This window comes from Nannospalax galili, unplaced genomic scaffold (genome assembly GCF_000622305.1).
Source record: "Nannospalax galili isolate Female #2095 unplaced genomic scaffold, S.galili_v1.0 scaffold772, whole genome shotgun sequence".
Classification (NCBI taxonomy): Eukaryota; Metazoa; Chordata; class Mammalia; order Rodentia; family Spalacidae; genus Nannospalax; species Nannospalax galili.
The window spans coordinates 2376687-2394356 of record NW_008332097.1 but is presented as its reverse complement, the minus strand read 5'-3'; the positions used below and the strand labels follow the sequence as shown (position 1 = coordinate 2394356).

General features: G+C 39.3%; 1 protein-coding gene and 1 pseudogene across 16 annotated transcripts in view; one reads left to right on the top strand and one right to left on the bottom strand.

Moving 5' to 3' along the window:
- Apbb2 (amyloid beta precursor protein binding family B member 2) overlaps positions 1-17670 on the bottom strand; it is a 364818-nt gene that overhangs the window by 136525 nt on the left and 210623 nt on the right. The gene's annotated exons all lie outside the window — the stretch shown is intronic.
- On the top strand, positions 917-1086 carry LOC103729237 (annotated as a pseudogene).

The window sequence follows — 17670 nt, the reverse complement described above, 5'->3', positions numbered from 1 at the left end:
CTGACTTGGGTGAACTCTCACACTAGCTTTGGTGAGAATAATTATCTATCTAAGCTATAAAACATCTTATTCCTCAGTATATTTCTATTGACTGATAAACCCCAGCAAAATCTAACAAGAGAGAACTGTTAACACAATTCTTCCCTATGAGACTCAAAGTCTGGGAGGAAGGAAAGATTTTATTCCTAAAATTCAGACTACATTTTGAGAAACAAGTCACTGTCTTTCTAAACCTGCCTTTACTTATCTTTGCTTCCTTCGTTAATATTTTATAAGTAATTTCCTCCACTACTTTTGAGCTGAGAAGGCATTTTGTACTACTGATGAGTAAAAAAGTAAAGTCTCTACTTATTCAAATAAAGGATTCAGTAATTGGAGTGCAGTCTCTAAGGAATATATTATACATCTTTATACAGAAATGGTGAAACTTTCTGTGGGAAAATGGTTAAGTCAGCTGCTTTCCATTCTCTTTAAATTTCCCAAATTCTGAGGCTATTAGAAACACAACTGCTCGTGAATTCTGCAATATTTTTCCTAGAAATGTTTTCCTTATATGGTCATTCACAGGAGGTGAGGTTTCTCTTTAGCACTGGCATTTTCAAAGCCCCAAAGAGTTAACAGCTCTAATTTAATACTAGAGAGTGTTTTACTACACAGACAGTCCATCACAGAGCTGCTTTGTTTTCTACCCAGCTGACTCTGACTCTAACAAGTGGCTGAGATTTAATTTAATTATTAAAATTAGGCTGGTTGTGGTAGGGCATTCCAGTAGTGGGGACGCTGAAGCAGGAGGATTTCAAATTCCAGAGCAGACTACCTCAAAAACATTTTTAAAGAAAGGTGCTCCTGGAGTTGGTGGCTGGGTTTGTTGAAGGATGTCGGCTGCAGAATCTGTGACTTGACCAAGATCAAAGTCATGCCAGGTCCAGAAACTGACGGCCAATTCCAGTTTACTGGTATTAAAAAAATAGTTCAACTCTTACACTCTCACTGGTAGAATGAATTGTGTACTGGCCACATATGGGCATTGCTTTGTTATACTTCAAGTTAAGGCCTAAACAAACTTCAGCTCTGAAAGCAACATAAATGGATTCTGAAATGTCCAATCTCATCTGTTACGTCTCATGCCTGAAGAAGCTAATGGCAACTCATCATGTAATACCCAATTTGTACAATAAATTATGAATCTGGAAAAAAAAAAAGAAAGGTGCTCCTTTAAATTCCCAGTCTAAATCTGAAACACTGGGCTTAAATGTGAGAGGCCACCCTATTAATGCATCCTTCCATGTTCAGAGTTGAGTTTTAACTTCAGTGCAGATCCCTAGGAATCAAAGCTTATGAGAATAGTGAGTAGAGAAAATATTTAGTTTTAATCCCTAAAACTGAGTAGAAATACTCTTAATAAAACCCTAATCTCCCCAAATACACATCTAGACTTCGACAAGCAACAGACCATTATATTTTAGCATGCCTGCTTTTGTGAAGGGTTATTCATTTTCTTCCCTGCACAGGCCAGCATTGAGAAAGATGTGCTGATGGCCAGCTGGGTCATTAGTTCCATAACAGCCTTGTGGCTCCCGGAAGAAACACTAGGGGCAGTGCTAGTACGGGAAGATTTGCTGTACATCACCAGCATTTTCAGATCCTTGACACTGTGGACCAGAAAGTTCCAGGAGCCACTGGGCAGTGTGTGCTTTGTTTCCTTGTTCCTATGCTCAATGGTCATCAAGACCTGGCCTTTTAACCTTCTGTATTGACAGTGTGTTGTCAATACTTCTGGGAATTATGCTTAATTTTGATATACGGTTCTGACTGGTGTTGGATGAACTTCTTGGTTCTCTTTATGATAACCTTGGGCTTCAGGAAGTCTAAGGGCAGCCACAATGCCAAGTGGGAGATGGCTGCCATCTTCATAGCCAGTACCAAGGAAGCTGCGGGGATGAGGCTCTTCCTTCACTGAACTGATCGTGTTTTATTACAGAGCCAAGGTGATATCTGCTCTGGTTTTTCATAAGGCTTTTGCCTTTCTTTCTGCTTATAATCACTGATCCAGTTCCAACCTCAACCCTCACTCCATTCCCTGAACTGCAGTGGTTTTCTGTGTTGAACAGTAATCACAACTAATTGTGTCTAATTATATGTTTAATTACAGTCTGACTCCTGCAATAGAATTTGGGTTTGCAAGAACCCACACAGAAATGCTTTTTAGCACAGTTATTGGAATATACTATGTGTTACTGATAAATATTCTCAGGGATGGGGTGGATCAATGGTATTAAGCTATAATTAGATAGGAAGTAGTAGTTCTGGTTGCTGCTGCTTAGTAGAGTGACTACAAATAGCGACCCAGTGTGTAATTCAGAAAGTTAGAAAAGATTTTGAATGTTTTCTTCATAAAGAAATGTTACTTGTTTCAGGCAAGAGAGAGGTTTATTCAATTTAAACATTATACAATGTACACATGCATTAACACATACCTGATAGCCCATAAATACGTTATCATTTCTACATTTGGGGGGTTCTTTTTGAGACAGGGTCTCCCTGTAGCCCCTGCTGCCCTGGAACTCACTATGTAGACCAAGCTGGCCTCGATCTCACAGAGATCCACCTGCCTCTGCCTCCTGAGTGCTGAGATTAAAAAAGGTGTGCACCACCATGCCTGGTACCATTTCTACATTTTAATGTAGCAGTTAAAAATAAGTTTAATAATGATAAGAATACCTTTCTTTTTAAACATTGGTAAGCCCTGTCTTCTCTGGCCACGCTGCTCATATAAACCATCTTATATAATTTAAAAGTTGGCCTAGAAGGGAAACCATGATACCCTAAAGTCTTCTGTACAAAGCATAAGTAACTTTTAGGTAAAGAAATCTGAATGAAATAAGAAAGAAGCCCTATTTTCTCCGATGTAAGCCTTGTTCTTTACAAAAACAGAGAACAGATTCTTTTTGTGGAACTCTCTACCTAAACCATGTTGTTTTGGGTTTTTTGGTTTTTTTTTTTGTTTTTTTTTTGGTCTTTTTGAGACAGGGGCTCCCTGTAGCTCCAGCTGACCTTGAACTTCCTATGTAGACCAGGCTGGCTTTGAACTCAGAGATCTGACTGCCTCTGCCTCCTGAGTGCTGGGATTAAAGGCGTGTATCACCATGCTCAATCTGATTCTTCATTTCTTAACTCAAGACCTGAATGACTGATTCTAGAGACGTTCATGTACACCTGCATTCTCACTTAATCTAAACTAGTAAATTAAGTTACTTAAAAGACTTTGACAGGTCACATGTGGTAAGTCTGGTCTTGAACTCCCTATAAAGCTGAGGATGACCTTGAACTCCTGATCATCCTGGCTCCATCTTCTAAGTGCTGGTATTACAGGCAGGAGCCAGTATGCCCAGCTTAAAGACTTAAACATGAATTTTTATCATTCCTTTGGGGCAAGATTATTAGGAAAATTATCAGCAGTAAAAAGACACATAAACTAATGGGGGAAAAGAATTTTAAGCTATTTTTGTTTCTATAATAATTACTATTATTTTTCTCCTCTATAAAATTCAGCATTAGCAAATTAGCAATAAATAAAAAACTTACTAAAATTAGACTTTAATTCTAAGTTATTAGTTAGGCCAGGAATGAAACAATTTTTAATATAAACAAAAATTTCAGTTACATAGTGGCAATTCAGCAGCAATTTTACATGGTGCTTATTTTATGCAAAATGTACAATGTATTACATCAACTAAATCAATTAGGACTCAATAAAAAAATTAGCCAAGATGCCAGTTCTTGACCTGACACCAGGGGGCAGGCTTCTGTTTCAACATTAAATTAGCCAAGGTAGTTTGCATCATTTAGTTTGGGGACTGGATGCTGTGGAGAATTATATTACTGTAGAATTGCCCAGTTTTTAAAAAGTAGAAAAGAATCTCTAGATGATAAAGTGGCTACACAGACATAGCATCTATGATCACAGAGCCCTTGATCACTAGCAGGCACTGAACATGCTAGGTGAGGGTAGTCACTCTGCTGGGCAGTAAGTCACAGCCACTTCTGGGGCTCAGGAGCTTTCAGTCTAGGGAGATGAATGCCTACAGATAATCCTTCAAATATCAAAATAACTAAAATGGTCTGGAATGCCACAAGGGAAAGACACTGTCCTATTTGCATATCTCACAGAGGAAAGAAGGCCAACTCTTGAGACAGGAAAATAGCCTGCAAACCTCAGATTCAAATCTTACAACAGCATGAAGAACAGGCTCTTAACATCCAAATACCAGGGTGTCTTTTATTGTATTCTTAGTACTGAGTGAGAAAAGGCTTAACTTATTAAGAATTCAGTATTCTGTTTAAAAGCTTTATTAGAAAAATTCTAACAAAATAAAAAGTAATTACCAAGAACAATAATGGCATTATCTCATTCAGCATATCCACCAAATGAGAGTCCAGTCATGTCTAATTCCCACTGCACTACTGGTCTACGGAATTAAAAAGGAAGCCCAACTTTTACAATCACTGCCCCAAAGGGACAATGCTTATTGGGCACTTACAGAATACAGAAATGGTTCCTGCTACTTCAAAATGCAGAAAGTTGAACACGCATATCCACTATGAAATGAAAAAAAAAAAAGCTATGTACTTTTCCTTTTGCAAGTACCCTTTCTTTTGGCTTCCCCAACATTTTGAAAGTACCCTTTCTTCTTCTTGATTCTGCATATTACAGTATATTTCTAAAGGGCCTTGCGGCTTATTAGTGTCAAGAGCATCTAAATACATTTGAAGAAGCACATATTAAAAACACGTGGTACACACACAGACTCAGATATCATCTCAGTCGGGAGGTCTAATCCCATAGATTAGGATTTACTACAATGTGTGAGAGAGATACAAATGACCACCAGAAGTTTGGGATGTAGTTCAATTGGCAGAGTGCTTGCCCAGCACGTACGAAGTCCTGGGTCTGATTCCCAACACCCCATTAAACTGGGTATGGTGATACATGCCTGATATCCCAGCAGGTGGAGGCAAAAGGATCAAAGTTCAAGGTGACAGTGGGGGAAGCCTGGGACACATGAGTCTATTGATACAGGGGTAAATCTCAAGTCACTCTTGGGGTTCTTAGTCTCACAAATAAAAGAATTTAAGAATGGACTCAAATGGAAGCTCCAGGACAATTTTATTAGGTTTTTTTTTTTTTTAAATCCAGAGCAGGCAAGCTGTAAATCTCAGCAGCTCTTTAGCATGGTTTAAGGTGAACCTACCTTCCTAGGGGAGATCTCTTGGCTGGGTGATTGACCTGGCACAACTGGAATGTTAGGTCTCTACCCAGGCCAGAATTTCTATTCTCTTGACCAGGAGTTTTCTCTTAGTAATCTTTTACTGCTACTGTAACAGTATCTCAACCAATCTTATGAATGAGTGCATAAACAAGACTACTAGAAAAACACTGACATACTATCCCTGACTATAAGCAGCCTCTGCTCTAGTGGGGATAAAGCAGCCGTGAACCTGAGTTCCATGTAACACAGAAGACAAAACACATTATGCTCCAGGACTCTGAAAGTCATGACACAGCCATGTGGCACACAGTTAAGAGGCTTCAGGGTTTCTACCAGAAGCAGTGGCAAAAATGGTCCAGATATTTTCATGTGAATGCGGTCAAAATGTTCTCTTTTGTACCTGTAACCAAGTGCTGATGCAGAAGATGGAAGAAAACAAAGGCAGAGATGGTTTATGGCTACAGGTGCATTGACTTTGCGGATCTAATCCATAAAGTGCTGGACAACCACAAAAGACATGTGCAGCAAGCACGTGCTTCAGCTCAAACCAGGTAGCTCTGAGGATAGAACAAGGTCACTTTATGCTAGCCACCATCTTCATGTCGGGACATTACTTAGGTTTACATTTGGTAACAATCATCTCTTAAGGTCAATGTGAATCTGTAAGAGTGGAGAAGAAGCTTAAAGAAAAAGCACCGTCTGGTCAAAGAAAGATTTTATTCCAGAAGAAAGAGGAAAAATATTCAGTCATATCTATACTTGGTATTTTTTAAAACTATCAAGCATCACTGACTATCTTCCATGAGGAATGGGTATCAATCCAATTGTCAAAGGGCTTTTGGCTTGGCAGATGAATCGTGCAAGCTTTCTGTGGTTCCTACATCACCCTCAGCTCTACAGTTCCTTGACTGTGTTTGCCATCATGAAAATTATTGAGATTTTATGCTTACAAGTAAACAAGAAAAGCTCATTTTACCCAAGATTCCATTTCACTTAGCACCTAATTAATATACACATTAGAGGAAAAATACTCTAATTCAAAAGGATAATGAAAAACAAAGAAAAACTTTCATTAATTCAATGAGCTCTGAATTTATTAATAAGAGTAGTTGGAGCACATCTTTAAAAAAAAATTAAAAGCCACACAGGAAACGAAATAACTGACAGTGCCTGGATAGAAGTAAGCAGAGCCCTAGGCTGTACTGTTCTGTGTGAGTGGGGCACCTTTGGCTGAGATGGCTTCTTACCTGCACAGGGAGTGTAAGTGCCTGGATGAGCTCTGGGATTTTCTAGTACTTTCTGGTTTTAAATTCTCAAAGGATAGGCTACACACTTTGTTCTGCTAATCACATTTCTCAAAAAAAAGTTGCAGGTTAGAATCCATGCCATTTAAATTAGGATTCCTCAGAGGTTAATATTTGTAGAGTGCATATTTTTTTACACACAGGTAATAATAGTAGTCTTCTTATATGAAATGTAAGGTTTTTAGGTAATGTGCTCAGAACACTGCCTTAGCTATTAGTGCTATTATCCCCAAAACACGAAAGGAGGGGGGAACCACAGAGCATTAGCCCCTTTTTATGAAGCAAAACCAACAACCCGCAACCATGTGTTCCTTTCCCTACAATACCGCTGAAGAAAGCTGATGATGCAATGGATTTAAGAGGAAATGTTCTGACTGGTAAACCTGTCAGAACTGTCATTAGAATGCATCACCATCTACCCTGGCTTTCTGCAAGTCCTGGCCTCACACTTTCCACTAACTGAATCACACTGCATTTCCTCCCATACTACATCTCCAAAATCACTCTCCTTTGGTCATTCATAACTTAATTTTTAATTTTTTTGCAAAACTGGGAATGGACTCTAGTTTCACATGCTAGGCAAGCAATCTACCACTGAGCTACGTCTCTATCCCTCCCCCTCTTTTATTCCCTGAGACAGGATCTCACTACATAGTCCACACTGGCGTCAAACTCACAATCCTCTCACCCCAGGATCCTGAGTGCTGGAATTATAAGTGTGCACTACCACACCCAGTTATCAGTAATTTCTTTATGGTAAATTAAAAACATTTTCAGCTCTTATTTTACTTTCACTTCTTCGCACCTTTCAACGCCATCAAAATTTTTTTGTTTTAAAATACCCCTAAAATCTGGCTTCCAGGAAACACCCTCCTGGCTGCCTGCTGCTCCTCCCTTGGCAGCCCTCTCCTATCTTGGCCCATGCCCAGGGCCTTTCAGTGTGGGTGGTGGATAATGGAGCCCATGGTCTGATCAGGAGGGTCCATGAACTTGAATGTGGAAAAAAATGTTCGCTTAGTTATTATAAAGTCAGTAGCCAATGATATATTACAGAATCTGTAATTCTCCCTCCAACAAAACCAGGCATTTCCACACACGTGACAGCTGTTAGTGTTTACTCTCATAGGTGGAATTACATAGATATTAGACTCCTCACACAATCATATTGAGTGAGTCAATACACTATTATATTACAATTGTGTGTTTACTATCTTGACAATTTTGTTTCAATACAAGTGGTCTTCTTGGCAATCTGATATGTTTGATCTAGTAGATTTAGAGCCATTATTCTTAGGAGCTGTCCCCAAGCTCCATCAGACCGCCAAAAGAGCCCACAGCACAATAAAGGTCAAGATTCCCGTTTATTTTCCATTTTCAAAACACGAATCTGATGCTGTCGTCACGTGGCTTCCCGTTGTCTTGCTTTGCTCTTTATTAAGACAAAATGTACGATAATCTGGTTACAATTCCAGTTGGCATCACTTGACCTGGGGCTTTGCTCATGTTCCTCCTCTGTCTAGAATGTCTTCCCAGTCAACTTCCACCACATCTCTGGACAAAGCTAGCCCTTTTCCATCTTTCTGACCTCCCTATAAACATCACCTCTTTGGAAAGGCTGCCTAGGGAACCCTAGACAAGATGCTCTACCACCTTGGGGCTACCAGAACGTTCTTAGAGCAGGTCTCATGATCAGTAACTGAGGATCTCAGTGATTATCATCTATTTGAGACAGGAACTGTAAATGAGTTAAGCCATACTGATAGCAGATGCAAAAATGTGTTAACATTCACCAAATTAACAAGCTGAAGAAAAAAAAAAACAAGCTAAATATTCAAGAAACGAACTATTTTAAATAAATTGTGTATTCTGAACCCAAATTACTGACTATCCACTAAAAATTGTATTTAGGAATTAGGAAGTAGCTTAGTTGGTAGAACAGCTACCACAAGGTCCTGAGATCCATCCCCAGCATTGCAAAAAATCAGGAGTGGTGGTGCTAATCCTGGCACTCAGGAGGTAGAGGCAGTAGAATCAGAAGTTCAAGGTCATTCTTGGCTACATAGAAAATTCAAGGCCAGCCTGAGCTACATAAAACCCCATTTTAAAAAAGGTTTATCTACTGGGGCTGGAGAGATGGCTTGGTGGTTAAGAGCACTGGCTGCTCTTGCAGAGGACCCGGGTTTGAATCCTGGCACCTACGTGGCAGCTAACAATTTGTCTGTAAATCCAGTTCCAGGGGTTCTGACACCCTCTTCTGACCTCCAAGGGCACTGCATGACACAGGAGCACTTACACACACGCAGGCATAACACTCATACACAAACAATAAATTAAAAATTTTTTAAGTGTATCTACTGATTGATGGGTAAATTTGTCAGTATACCCATTATTTAACATAATAAGTGAAAAGTCAAGTTATCAAACAATACATTTAGCAATTTCCTGAAATTGAGAAAAGTAGCTATTAACATTATATTTTTAACTAGAAATATATAAAGCAAAGTTTATAAAACAAAGTCTGAAAAGATATTAAAAATCCAGTAGGGGGCTGGAGAGATGGCTCAGAGGTTAAGAGCACTGACTGCTCTTGCAGAGGACCTGGGTTCGATTCCCAGCACCCACATGGTGGCTCCAAACCATCCTTAACTCCAGTTCCAGGGGAATCCAATGCCCTCTTCTGACCTCCATGGCATTGCATGACACGGGTGCACTCACATACATGCAGGCAAAAAACCCCTACACATAAAATAAAAATAATAAATAAATATTTTTTTTGTCTTTTTGAGACAGGGTCTCCCTGTAGTCCCAGCTGACCTGAGCTCACTATGTAGACCAGGCTGGCCTTGAACTCACAAGGATCTGCCTTCCTCTGCCTCCCAAGTGCTGGGATTAAAGGCGTGTGCCACCACTCCCAGCAAATAAAATATTTTTTAAAAATCCATTAGAATTCTAACTTTTGGGTAGTAAAATTAAGAGATGGCTTTAAATTTCATATATATACACACTTTTACACACACACACACACACACACACACACACACACACATATAGTCTAGCTTTGTATTCAGTGAACATGCCTGTTTCATGAGTTAATAAGTTAACAAAATTTCAAACTATGTAGGCTAATTACTTTTCAATATTTTATGTATTATTTATTTTATTTTATGTGTATGAGTGTATTGCTTGCATGTGTGTAAGTGCACCCGTATTGTGCAATGCCTGTGGAGGTCAGAAGAGGGCATCGGATTCCCTGGAACTGGAGTTATACATGGTTGTTAGCTGCCATGTGGGTGCTAGGAATCCAACCAGGGTGCTCTGGAAGCGCAGTCAGTGTTCTTAGCCACGGAACCATCTCTCCAGCCCAATTTTAAAATAATTAAGTTATGCTGACTTGAGTCACTCAGGTCCACTTTGGCAGTACTAGTCTTGGAAGAAACACAGACTTTTCTAAGAGGTGACAAAGGGACTATGGGATTCACATGCATACCAACAGAGCCATGCCAGTTGTGAGCCAGGCTGCTATGACCAAGACAGGTCTCCCCGGGTTAGTATTGATTTCATTATCTTGTAAAACCACTTTAGCTATATTGAATTTTGTGTTCAATATATTGACTATTAATCCATACAGAGTGAAAACACAGAAAATAGGGCACTTTTAGTCACTATTAAAGGCAGATTTCTTACTATATAAACTGAAATTAAAATGCTACTTTCCCCATTCTGTAACAGTTTCACCACATTAAAACTCTAGGTTATGTTATGTTGTGTTATATATAAAAATAATAGAAAAATGTCATAGAAGTTCATTTTAATTAAAGCAAGGCTGGTTAAAAAAACAACTTGGTAATTTCTGGTAAGTTGAGCAAAGTAACATTCTAGATGCAAGTCGAATTGTGTGAGATAAACATTACTGCTCATAATTACAAGTGTTTGTATTTCATTATTGGTAAAAAGACATTCTGCTTTGAACAAAAGCATTTGGCGAGAAAACACGCAGATTCATATTATCTAGAATATAGACTTTTTCTACGTGGGTAATTTACTAGACATCATAGAGAAGAAATTGGTACACATGAAGGAGAAAACAGAGGTAGATTTTCTTTTGAAACTCTTCAAGCTGCTCAGGCTTCAACTCTCGGACCTCAGAAACGCCAAAAACTTGGCCAAACTCAAAATCCCATGTTTCTTCTAACAAAACAGTAAAACTTTTTTAAAAAAGAAAAACAGTTCTGAAACAATCCAGAAACAAGGCATAGCCAATGAAATACTGTCCATGATTAGAAACTACTTACAGTCTTTTGCTGTGACTGTACAACCCACTCCAACTCCTCTGCTACCAGCATCCTTGGGGTTCTGAGCTACATTCCTCCATAGCTGTCTTATCCTTCTTCACAAGCATCCAAATCAGCTTCCCATTCAAAGCAAGACATCTCATGTGAATAAGAATTTGACTCAGATTGTGTGGGGGAAAGCATGACCACCTCTCCCATACTCATCTGCATGGACGTGGCCTCCGCACTGCCAGAGCTCCACCTGAAAGCTGCCTCAGTGCTTCTTTGTATGGATTCACTGGAACAAGACAGTTATGAAAGGTGCATTTGCCCCAGAACTGCCTCCAGTGTGAGAGACACTGATACATGATCTGTCTCTTTCCAGCCAAGAGATGGAATCTAGAAACAAAAGTAGGGAGTCCAGGAATCTATCAAACTGATCCATCACTCAGTACCACCTAAATAGCAAAACCCTTCACACATCCCTTTTTAAAGCATTACATAAATCATTTTACAGGAGTTTTATTTCAAATTGTTTGAATAAATATGGCACGTTGGGGGAAATCATAAAAAATTAGGTTTGGGAAACAAAAAATTCATCCCAAGATTCATGTCCATCAATACCCTGAAGGGGCATGGCAGGAATGGTGGGAATTGATTTTGTGAAAGGCTATTAAAGAGAGTGCTGTTCTCATCAGAAAAGCCCTCCATTTTCAACTGTAATCAATAATTTAAAGCAAAGCCCCAAATCACATCAGTCAAAATGGCCAAGAAAACTTTTGTTTTATAAAGTACAGAGATAAAATTAATGTCTCCAAGAACTCATTACTCTTCAGAGTATTAGGTAAACATTTTAACTCCTTCCCACAGTCACTTTGCTCACTTGAAAATAAAGCTTAAAGTGAAGCAATGTATCATCAAGTTATGTTATCAAAATAATAAAGTCATACTTTCATTATTCAGATATTTGATTTCCATCAAAAGTTTAGGTTGACTTGGACCTGGGCTGGGGATTAAAACATAATTCAGAATTTGGACAACATAACCACAAAACTGTTTGCTTCTTCATTTTAGGATATTTTTAAACTCAAGTCACAAAATCATCCCCAGGCAGCTATGATGGTTTGACTATAAATCATACTGAACCAGTTCTTTATTTCAATGTGTCTTGTTCTCTCTAGGGATTGAGTTGTGACCCAAAGAATAAGAAGGTCTATTTAATATTTTAAGAGACTTTTTTTTAAAAAAAGATCTGGCATTTCAAGCCAATGACTAACTCTTTGAAATATATTAAAATTAGTCATGTTCTCTGCAAAAGGAAAATAAATATGATCTCTTTGTGCCCAATTCTTTTAACTAGGTCATGAGACGTCCCATGATGCTTTAGGCTGAAGACCACTGTCCTAGTTTGTTTCTCCTTTGCTGTGACAAAACACTCTGACCAATATCAATTTGGGGAGGAAAGGGTTTATTTAGCTTACATATCTCGGGTCACAGTTCATCCGGGAGCCCAAGGTAGGAACTCAGGGCAGGAACCTGGAGGCAGGAGCTGGAGCACAGGCCACAGAGGAATGCTGCTTACTTGCTTGCTCCCCTGGCCCCTGCTCAGCCTGCTTTCTTATGCAACACAGGCCCACCTTCCTAGGGGTAGCACTACCCACAGTGGGCTGGGCCCTCCCACATCATTCAACAATCAAGAAGATGCCCCATGGACATGGCCACATGCCAGTCCAATGAAGGCAATTCCCCAATTGAGGGTCCCTCAACTCAGGTGAGTCAAGTTGACACTAAAGCTATCCAGCACAACCACTGAATGGAAAAAGTAGAAACACTTTAGTAAGTACATGTGGAATACAATGCTCATGTCTACCCTCCTTCTAGAACTCTAAATGATGCCTCATGCCAACCACCAAGCTTCTTTCTGAGAATCCAGTGTTTTCATTCTAAACATGTGACAAATGGTCATCTCTTTCTGACAGATGGAATCAGAGGGAGAATAGACTTGGTAAAACATAAAGTCCTGTCAAATACTAAGATTCTGTCATCTACCACAGCCTTCCAATGAGATTTTATATCTACCAACACTGGTTGTTTGTCAGATATAACCAATCTCTCCAAACCAAAGTTTCCTTCTATGAAAAATATGAATACTTATATGCAAGATTATTTTGAGAACCGAAGGCGATAATAGGTGTGACTAACTGTTCATATGATGGGTGAGAAACCAATGGTCACCATGACTAAGAGTGACTGTGCCCCATGACAAGTCAAAGCTAATTCTGACACGACTTTCAAACCTTATAAGGGTCACACATACAATCCCAACAGCTACAGAACCAGATTTGACCCAAGATGTGTTATTATCATTTCACTTGTGCTAAAAGCCCTATTTTGATACACACTATATTTGAGTTCAAGTGAATTAAATTTTTGTCTGTTTCAAAACAAAGTCTCACTATTTGGCCCTCACTTGACTGGAACTCACCTCACTATGTAGACTAGGATGACCTTGAATTCACAGAGATTTGCCTGCATCTGTCTCCTAAGTGTTCAAACCAAAGATATGTGCTACTACACCTTGTCTTCAAATGAATTAATTCTTAATTCTTCCCAACAAACCATTTTTTCATTTTGAAATGTTGGGAACTTGTACACGGTCTACTTGCAATTAACATTGTTATAAGAAATAAAAAACAAATGAGCTGTCTTCTGCCATCCAAATCTTTCTTTTTCTCCACTGCACTTTTAAATTATTCATATAGTGAGAAAAAAGTGGATTTTTCAGTGGGGAAGAGAAGAGAAGAGGGTGAAAGAGTACCCCAGTTTTCTACCTTATTTATTGATAAACGATATTAACAGGCAGGTGACCATTATGACTGGCTATGGACTCTCAAAGGAGATGGTCATCCCATAAAGCCTTGCCTCCCCATATACTTTTCAGAGGTCTTTGTGGGAAGGAAAGCTCAGAGAGGGTGTGTTTTTCCCTGACTGCTGGAGCACACTAGGGTGGATGTGAAGAGTGTCTTCCAGTGGAGGATGCTGCCTCTCCAGTGACAGCTCATTTCTTGGAAGCACCCCCCAACTTCTGCATCTAAAACTCTATGCTTCCAAAAGTTATGGTCTCTCTTTGTCATCATTTAGCTTTTATAAAAAACAATGTGCAGTGAGCTTAGAGGAAATCAATAGAACACAAGAGTCTTTAATTTCCCTTGAATGTAACAGAAAGTATCTCCCCATCCTACTCTCTACCCCTGACCATCCCAAATATGTAAGTTTTTCAAGCCCAGCTACACATTTACTTTGTTTGTTAATCTGATTGTTTGATCACTTATTCTCTCTGTACGCCAACAATGTATAGAGGCTTATAGACGTGTGTGCACTACACCGACTATTCTAAAACATCTCTGCTATGTCGAGTTTTGATCTTTGTCATCAGAGCATCATCTGAAGGGGAGTGTTTGCTCCAGGTGACAGTGTCATAGCTGCCTCACTTGTAGATTTAGCATCAGGGATCCAACGGGAGTGAAGATTCCAACCACTGGGGAGTCCAGAAAACCAAATCTAGGTTTCAGAGGGATTGTCAGTGCACTCTTCAATTAGGAAAGAAAACAAGAGAAAAAAGGGGGAAAGGAAGAAGGAGACCAGGAACACATGCAAAATGCTAAACAATGCTATCACACATGGGTCTAAAGGACTGGCTTGTGAACCTTGGGTTCAGTGTTTGAAAAATACACAGACACCCCCCCTCAACACATCACACTATCATCACACCTCTCACTGTTCTTCATATTTTCAGAAATTTAAAGAAATGAAATGTGGGATCTGGACTGTGAATAAAAACAAGCCTGTGTTTGATACTTCTGGTCTCTTAGCCATGCAACTTTAGCCATGTTCTAAACCCCATCAACCTTATCACTTCATAAAATTTACTTTCAAAGCTCCCTTTCTCCAGCAGAATTGTGGATAGGAGTAAATGCCATCACATTTGCAAAGACCTTAACATACAGTAGACATTCAATAAATGGTGGTAACTATCACTCCCATAGAGTGAGCCTGTCAACCGGGGTTACAAATGAACAAAGTCAATTTCTGAAAGGTTGGTCACCAATTCAGAACCCGAACCCCACAATGAAAGATATGGGGAGCCTTAAAAACACTGATATCACAGCTTTTTTTTTTTTTTTAAATAGCTTTCCAGTCAGTCACAGGCAGTCACAGCAGAGGCCATGATGGGACTACCCAATACAAATATTCTTTCTAAACTTTCCACAAGGTTATAATCTATTCTCAGGGTGAGAACGACCAAAGTGGCTGAACCCATTGCCAAGGGTGACCACACTGTTTTCTTATGACCCATCATTCATTTATCTGCTATAAAGTCAGTGCTCTGCCTGCTCCATTATTGGTCAGGAGGTACTTACATCAGGATCTATAACATCCTCTTTAAAGCAAAGCCCATTCTGCTGGCTCTAAGATAATACCTTAGACCAGTGTCAACAGTAAGTCAAAGACACTCCAAAGAACATCCCTAAAACTTTTAGAGAACAACAGAAAATGAAATAAGGGAAGGAAAGACTACCGGTTCCCACCATGTGCTAGGAATGTAGTTCATATATATTTACATATATGTACTTTACATATATTTGGGTTCATATATTATTAGCTCATTCAATCACTGCAGAAACCATCTAAGAAAGGCGATGTGGACCCATTTTAAAATGAGGAAACTGGGCCAGAGAGATGACTTAGTGGGTAACAGCCATGCTTTCCCAGAACCCATATTAAAAAGCACTCCTATGATGAGATGGGAGGCAGAGACTGGAGAACTGTCCAGAAGCTTGTGAGCCAGCTAACGTACCATAAATAACTCAGTAGGAGAAATGAGAGATGCTACATCGAAACAAGGTGGAAGGATGGAGAGAGCTGACCTGAAAAGTTGACTTCAGACCTCCACATGCACACCGTGGCACATGTGCACCACACTCATGTACACGCTCCCAAAATAAATAAAAAATTACATTATTTTTAAGTGAGGAAACTGGAGCTCAGAGATGTTTAATAGCTTCCCAAAGACACAGATCATGCAAGCAACAGATTTAGAATTTGAAACCTAGATTAACTTCACTTCAAATGCACTTTTTCCCGCCACTATATGGTTGGAATGTGGTCAGAGTAAAAAACACATTTTTCTCTCATCATCCAATAACTACACATGTACTTATCCAACTGTAAAAAATGTTTCATAAAATACTTAGCCTAAAGCCGACACTACATAGCTGCTTCCAGTTACACCACGTGTGTAGACTGAGAAAAGTGTTCCCTTTCTGTGACAGTGCCAAATGAAAAGTGTTTGTACCATACACATTGGGAGGCAGGGAGAGACGAGAGAGGGAGGGAGGATTTAGCAAAAAGCTCAGCATTTCCATATACCAGGCAGACATTTTTCCAAAACTGAACTAAGGGCACCTGCCATGTTAGAAAATAACCACACTATGTTGCCAATGATAGAATGCAAGCTTTGGGGGGGGGGGCAACCAGGATTGAGGAAAACTGGTATCTTGATCGTGAGCTTAGCTTCCCAATAGGGACTTTCCCATGAGATTGTTAGATGAACAACTGTAGCATTTCCACACTGAAATCAAGTATGTCAGCAACTGGAGGATCTTCATAGCTCACCAAGCCAATACTCCCAATAACTCATGTATGACAACATTATGTATGAATAAACATCCATTTGAAATGGATGGCATACAAATAGGTTCTAATACAACAGAGCAGCTTGTCAGTATGGTTTTGGTTTCCACACTGTAACTAACCTTTAAGAATCTACCAATTGTGGAGTCTTAATCTAACATTAACATAAATTATTATCTACAGTAACCTCAACAGCTATTAAAATATTCTTCTTTTCTACCTATAGATCTGTATGATTGGAATGTTTATCTTTTTAAAAATTTATTTATTACTGTTGTGTGTATGTCATGGGCAGGGGGCTGGCACGCACATGACAACACACATGCGGTCAGAGGACAACTATGTGAGGTTAGTTCTCCCTTCCACCTAAAGGTAAATTATTAGGATCGAACTCAGGTCATCAGGCTTGTGTGGTAAGTGCTTTACCCACTGCGCCATATCACCAGGTCAGGAATTTTCTTCATGTACCTCTACCAAAACAATTTATCAAGACATCCTAGGGGTAGGGAAGCTGGAATCCTAGCTCAGTGTTACAGAACACATACAGCAAGCACAAGGTTTGAACCCCTATACTGGGGCAAAGGGGAGGGACACAACAGCACAGATCTCTATCACATTTATTTACCTATCTACCCATCCATCCATCCATCCATCCATCTATCCATCCATCCTTCCAGGTCAGAAGAGTAGAAACAGATAAGAGAACTGAGTTGTTTCAATTACATCACACATTAAGAAAATGTTTTAACATATAAAACAATGCCTCTTGGGGCTGGAGAGATGGCTCAGTGGTTAGGAGCACTGACTGCTCTTGCAGAAGACCTGGGTTCGATTCCCAGCATCCACATGGAGGCTACGAACTGTCCTTAACTCCAGTTCCAGGGGAATCTGAAGCCCTCTTCTGACCTCTGCGGAATTGCATGACGGGTGCTCTCACATACATGCAGGCAATATATTCATACAGATAAAATAAAAATAAATAAAATTAAAAAACAAAACAAAAAACCAATGCCTCTCAATAAACAAAATTTTGGAAAACAGGTTTTCATAAAAATAATTTGTGTCATTTGACATTAATGATTTTCTTACTTTTTAAATAAACAACTTGATAACTATTAGTTTTAATTTCTA